The sequence below is a fragment of the Mus pahari genome, chromosome 12, assembly GCF_900095145.1.
Source record: "Mus pahari chromosome 12, PAHARI_EIJ_v1.1, whole genome shotgun sequence".
In the NCBI taxonomy this organism is placed as follows: Eukaryota; Metazoa; Chordata; class Mammalia; order Rodentia; family Muridae; genus Mus; species Mus pahari.
In genome coordinates, this window is record NC_034601.1 from 21305327 (window position 1) to 21311994 (window position 6668).

At 41.9% G+C, this 6668-nt stretch overlaps 1 protein-coding gene across 1 annotated transcript in view; it reads right to left on the minus strand.

Annotated features, from left to right (window-relative positions):
• Positions 1-6668, minus strand: part of P3h2 (prolyl 3-hydroxylase 2) — a 143240-nt gene that overhangs the window by 17297 nt on the left and 119275 nt on the right. The window lies entirely within an intron of this gene.

Here is a 6668-nt window from a genome sequence, read left to right on the forward strand (position 1 = left end):
TCTCTCTCTCTCTCTCTCTCTCTCTCTCTCTCTCTCTCTCTCTCTCAAATACAATATAGATTGAGGGAACAGTAGATGTTTAGGTACCAGCTTTCGCGACAGGACTATAAGCATTATAGGTGCAATGATTAAACCTTTTTTTTTTTTAATTTGGTTCTCATCCTAGAAAGCAGGATTCTACCTGCTTCAGCATCTCCTCCAGGCAGACGCCCTTCTCCATGGACCCTCCTTTGTAGCTCTGATACAGCATCACAAACAACTCCTTGCCTGAAGATTCCTGCTCTCTTACTACGTGTGCCTCAGATGTGGCATCCAGATTCCCCCCCCCCCCCCCCCGCATGGGACTCAGACATCAGGGAACACAGCATCCCCTGGTGTCCCCAGTAAGGTTGGCAAGGTGCTCTTGTATTTAGAGTAATTACTGTTCTTCATGTGAGTGTTTCCTGTGGTGTTTTAGAAACATGAGCCCCACATGTAGAATGAGTGGGGTGTGGGGAGGCAGCCTCTGTTGGTGAGAAAGAAGAAGCAGAGACTGAAGCAGGCACTAAACAAAGAAAGAGGACAGTTCCTTCCCCCATTATAGCCAGGATTATAAGGACCTGATACATTCCTGAAGGTACCACAGCTCCCTGAGGGAGGCCAGCTACAGAGGGCACAGACAGTCAAAGGGCACTGTCGGGGGAGTGAAAAGACATCCGCTGAAGGGAGAGGAGAGGAAGAATGGATGTTTCCTTGATCGCTGTGAGCAGATTAGTCAAACTGGGCAAAATCACTATTTGTTAGTCCTGTTTGGATCTGAGTTCCGCCACTGTTGTGGATAGCCCTGGGGCTAATTACAGTTGATGTTAATTCTGTTCTCCAGTGGGTGGCTGCAAATAAGGAATCAGTTAATTCTCAAGTGATTTCCTGTAAAGCTGTTTCCTACCTTAATTTGTAAAATAAAGGAGAGCTGATGATTGGGCAGATAAAAGGGAAGGTGAAGCAGAAGGTGGGGGCGGGGTGAGAGAAGAAGGAGAAAATGGAAGAGGGAGAGCACTCAGGGGAGGAGGAAGAAGAAAAGCAGGAGCACATGGCCTGGAGAAACTGCAAGTTCTAAGGGGTCTCATAAGCTGTGGAAGATGGTAGTGTAGCGGTCAATCTGCCCAATCTAGGCGCACAGCATGTAATCATATTAACTGTGTTGTGTTTTCATCACCATGGCATATTTGGGAGGAGATTGACCGCAAAGTCACGGCCAATGGAGTTCTCAAAGAAAGAGGTAGAGTTAGTTCATCAGTCTTGAGCTACGCATAGCCATTTGTTACAGCAATCGCTCCTGGAGGAGCGTCAGTGCTGACAAGCTATCTCGGATGTAAGTTTTCTTCCACATGTGCATGCGTGAAGCTATGCCTGTATTATCTATGTTTATGTTTCATTTCACTTAGGGCCAAAAATTATGAAATCAAAATAAAGCAGGAATGTAAAAGAAACTGTGTCCAAATACATTCAGACTCACAGTGCACCAGTACCCAATACAGGTATACCATAACCAAGGCACTGCCAACACTCAAAATGCCTCCACTGTGAAAAAAGGCCACTCTGCTCTAGGCTCTTATCTGGAATGTAATTGAGTAATGTCAGCATTTTTTCTTTAAGTATTTTTGTCTCTTGTCACTGATTAACATTTAAGTTCCCATAGAAATTTTATTTTGACAATCATATCCATGAAAATTCATAAGAAAATTAAAATACAACCTGAAGTACACTTCAAAAAAAAAAAAAGAAAAAAGAAAAAAGAAAGAAAGAAAGAAAGAAAGAAAGAAAGAAAGAAAGAAAGAAAGAAAACTGTGGCCAAATCAGCAATATTAGTGAAAAAGGTTGATATTACTTTGTTTAAAATAGAATACCAGATTCCACATGAACATTCTCATGAATGATTGAGACAAAGTTTTTTGGGTATATTTCATTTCTTGAAGTATATTGTTGTGTAAGGCAGTGTTTTCTATTCCATTCTTTAAATATTGAAACTACTATGAAATCTGTGTGAATGTGATGAATTTTACTTTTTATCTGGCTTGGCCTGGCCACATTATTTAAAGTCTATCAATTTGATTTATTGTTAATCTTTAATAATTAAATCAAGCTATCAGTGTGACTTGACCTTCAGTGCCCCTATCAAGATACACATCTAGAGTGGGACTCAGCTAAAAGATAGTCCTTCAGATGACCTAATCATTGCTTCCATTAATTTTAAAATCTAGAATCAAAATTTATAAATGTAGAATTTCTTGGATTATGAGACTAAATCCATAGAGTCCTAGTTTTCAGGAGCACATATTTCATATATAAGTAGAAAAGTTAAGTAGTTTTCTTTATAACTTGATGTTTCTTAGAACTTGTTGCACCACTCACTTATAAGTGGATATTAGCCATAAAGTACAGGATAACCACACCACAATTTACAGACCCAAAGAAGCCAAGTAGCAAGGAAGACTGAAGGGAAGAGGCTCAAATCTCATTCAGAAGCAGAAATAAAACAGATGTCAGAGGTCGAGGGAGGGAGGAAACTGGGTGGGAGAGGGGGTAAGGAGAGAAATGAAGAGGGGGAATCAGGTATAGGGAGAGAGAGGGAGGAGAGAATGGAAATCAGCAGTGAGCAGGGGAGGGGACATCTCTAGGACAAGCCAGAGACCTAGGATAGGGAGGCTCCATGGAACCTATGGGGTTGACCGAAGCTAGGACCTCTAGCAGTGGGGTATATGGAGCCTGAAGGGGCCTGTAGCCTGCCATATAGGACCCCCAGTGGAGGGATAAGGACACCAACCCACACACAAAACCTTTGATCAAAAATGTGTCCTACCTACCAAAAGTACAAGGACAAAGATGGAGCAGAGACTAAAGGATGACTGGCTCAACTTGAGATCCATCCCATGGGCAAGAACCAATCCCCCCGACACTCTTAATGATACTCTCTCATGCTAGCAGAGCCTAGCATAACTCTCTTCTGAGAGGCTCCACCTAGTAGCTCAGGGAGTCTTGTGGGAGAGTTGGGGAATAGACTAATGAACCCAAAGGGGATAGCGGTTCCACAGGAAGACCAACTGGACCCTTGGGGGCTCCTGGAGCCTGAACTGTCAACCTAGGCTCCCCTTACATATAGAGCAGATGTGTAGCTCGGTCTTCATCAGCCAATCTATAAAACATATTTTTATGGAAAATGTCACATGCAGTAAATCTATAGAATTCATCTTTTTGGAAGGGGTAGTCACATCTGATCTTTATTTACTGTATTTTGTTCTTCGAGATTTATATAAGCTTTTTTGTTCACAGGGGATTGAGTTAATTATCACCTGGAAAGTTTTCACTAAATGGTGCTGTGCTTAAATATGCTTAAATAAAGCAAAGCATGAATGAATGCTGGCTACTCTGTTGTGCTGAACTGAACTGCCTTCTTGCCTCTTGCTGATTGTGATTCTGCTGGCCTCTTTGGTGGCAGACATCCCACACTTTGAGTCTCTGCCCCATCTCCCTTCCATGATGGACTGTGCAATGTGATGTGAAACTACAAGCTGAAATAAAGCTGTTTTTCCACAAGTTGCCTTTGGTCATGGTGTTTTATCACAGCAAGATAAACCCTACCCGAGATTCCAATAGGATAATTGTAGATTTATGAGAAAACATTTACCAATATGAAATTGAAATAGAATAACAGAATTTAGTGAACTAGATTGCTTTGCAAATTGTCAAGTATTCATTATTTTCTGGGTTAAAGTAATTTAATTGAAGATAATAAGATTATTCTTAAAATATGAATCTTAACATTATAATGCTAAAATATTTAGAAAAAAAAAGTACCACCCAAGTTCTGTATAAGTGTTTGCTGCTACTATCATTACTATTGAATTAGTTAGCTGTAATTAGAATACTATATTGGATTCTGGTATCAATGTTATTAAGCGTCCCTTGATGGAGTATATTTAGAAGAGGGGTTTATAGTATTGGAAGTACTCACAGTCCTATGACAAGTAACATTCAAACACCATGTGAAGGCAGGGGCCCCATGAAGTCTTAAATACATAGAACTGAATATATCAATGGAAGAACTGGTATTTGAAATATGTTTTTCCTGAACTCATTTAATTACCACATAATGTTTACAATTTTGAACAGAAAGTTATCACACTTAGAAAATAATTGAAAGAGAGGGGGAGGGAGAGGGAGAGGGAGAGGGAGAGGGAGAGGGATAGAGGAAAGAAGGAACCTTGGCATTCACGGGGATGTAATCAGTCCAAAGATGACTTTCAGTAGCACACCAGACAGAGGAAGATGTGAAAATTATAATAAAAATCTACTCCAATAGGTTGTGGTTCCTGGGGCCTGGTTTGATGGCTGCAGCCAACTATTAACCACTGTGCAAGGAGGTTTAGTTAACCAACTTAATTCTTCTCTCATTCATAAAGTATGTGCCTGGCTCTGGCTCCCTGGATGTAACAAAGATTATGTAGAGAAGTGTGCCCTTGTGTTCCCTGTTTGTGGTTCATGGCAAGAGCAATGGTATTCCCATAAATATCGCATGTCACTAGACATGGGGCAGGGTACAAGATAATAACCCTTCCTTCATAGATGATTACTGCAGGGCACAGAGGGATTAAGGAGTGACATTTCATAATGTGCTTCCTATCATAACACATCCTGAAACCAAGCCTTCCTTCCGAGTCCAAGGGCAACATTATTTCTGCCGTGTGCCCAGTCACTCTGGAGTCATTAGTGAGTATGGTCTTTGGAAACTGGGTGTTTGAAGAATAAGTATGTGACAGAGGTGTCTTCATCAATTCAACATGAATGTTTCTTACATGGGGTTAGTTTCAGAGGTGGCCCCCAGTGATTGTCCTCTTGGTACTAAAGAGCTGTCCTTTGTGAATATTATTTAACACTAAGTCGAATAGATGACAGATTCTTTATTTTACAGCGTGTTCCTGCTGTCTTGACCCTTTGACATCCGCTTTCTGCCAAGCCACCGGAGTGTCCTGGGACTGGGAACTTTATAGCTTGCCACTAGTCTCAGTTTGGAATGTATTCAAGTGTCTGGGGCACTGCAGTTGTGGTGAAATAAGAAATGTATGTATATCTTGTTACCAGTTCCTAGTTCAACATGTAAAACACTTAAGTTTTTTTAAATAATAGAAGTATATTTTATCATTCATAGTCTTCATAAAGCTCATGCTTTATGCCAGTGAAGTGCCCTGTGGTGTTTCCCTTGTATAGACTCAGAATGGGTCTAGTCCCTGAAGGACTAATGATCAGAGGGTGATAAGCTGCACTCTGGGGAGATGGGGGATGTGGAAATCGGGCTTTGTAGAAGTCTTAAGCACCAGGTTTCTATAAACTTTCAGTGGAGATGCTTGGGGGGGGGGGGCAATGCAGAGAGTACAGAGAAGCTCTGTGGCCTGGCTCCCTTATCCCTTGCCCTGTGTCGACTTCATCTGCTCATTCATTTGTATCCTCTGTTACATCTTTTATAGAAAACTGCTAAGCATGCTTCTGGATTCTCTGATCACATCTGTCAAATTCGTAAAATCCAAAAAGGATCATGGCATCCCTTATTTGTACCTGGTTAAAAAAAACAAGAGATCAATCAGCATAGGTGACTGCCAGATGTGGCTTTTGTTGCCTGAAAAGGGAAGTGGGGACAAGCCCTGAGCCTTTGGGATCTAATGCTGTCTCCAGGGACAGAACACTGGAACTGAATCTGTGATGTCATGTTGGTGGCTCCCAGATATCTGCTCAGTGGCAGCGATGGAACGCATCCCATGCACCTTCTCACAGAATTAGTCTGTCTTCATGGAAACAGTAGAGAGGAAAAGGGGTGTGGTTTTATTTATCTTTCATGTTAGCAGGTTTCCAGAATACATCCTGAGATCCATTTGTTAGTTCAACCAAGAGAACTATGGAAATGGTAGCTTTGGATAACCAACCGATCATTACAAAGATTTCCCCCTCCACCCTTCCTGCTAACCTTAGTTACCAGACATTGGATCCCTTGGTAGCTGAAAAGAAAGAAAAGCTTTGAAATCTGGCAAGTGCACTGGATTCTGAAACATTTTCAACAAAGTACTGGTACATTGGCACTCACTTCCTGGGTGGCTTCTGAGTTTCAAAAGGAGCATGAGCCCTGGCTGACTGGGAAGTTTTCAGGCTCTGGGCTCTGTGGCCACATGCTGAGGTCTAGGTCAGAGCAGGTGAGCCCATCATCCTGTTTACTGTTTCCAACCAACTTGATGTAAGCACAGGAAGGGAAGGGCTGGGAAATCCAGGACCAGCAAGAGCCAGGCAGTTCAGAGCAGCCAGGGAGGTGCTAATCAGCTCTCCTGGGGACAGAAGGGTGGAGCCCTGGCTGGATGCATGGGCTTTGGCCTCTTATCTTACAGCTGGGGCTGCATACAGGCAGCTCCACATTTGTATGTGCAACAACACTGGAAACTGGAAAAGCTAAAAATATATTGTGTCTGCATCTAATAACACACATCCATGTTTTCTTGTCCTTGTTCTCTAGAGAATATACTGTGGCATATGCAAAATTGTACTATGTGCATAGCACATTATATGAGGTATTATAAGTAGTTTATGGGTGATTTAAGGGATGCAGGAAGCTGTTGAGGATAGCCCTGGGGCTAATTATATTTGATGTT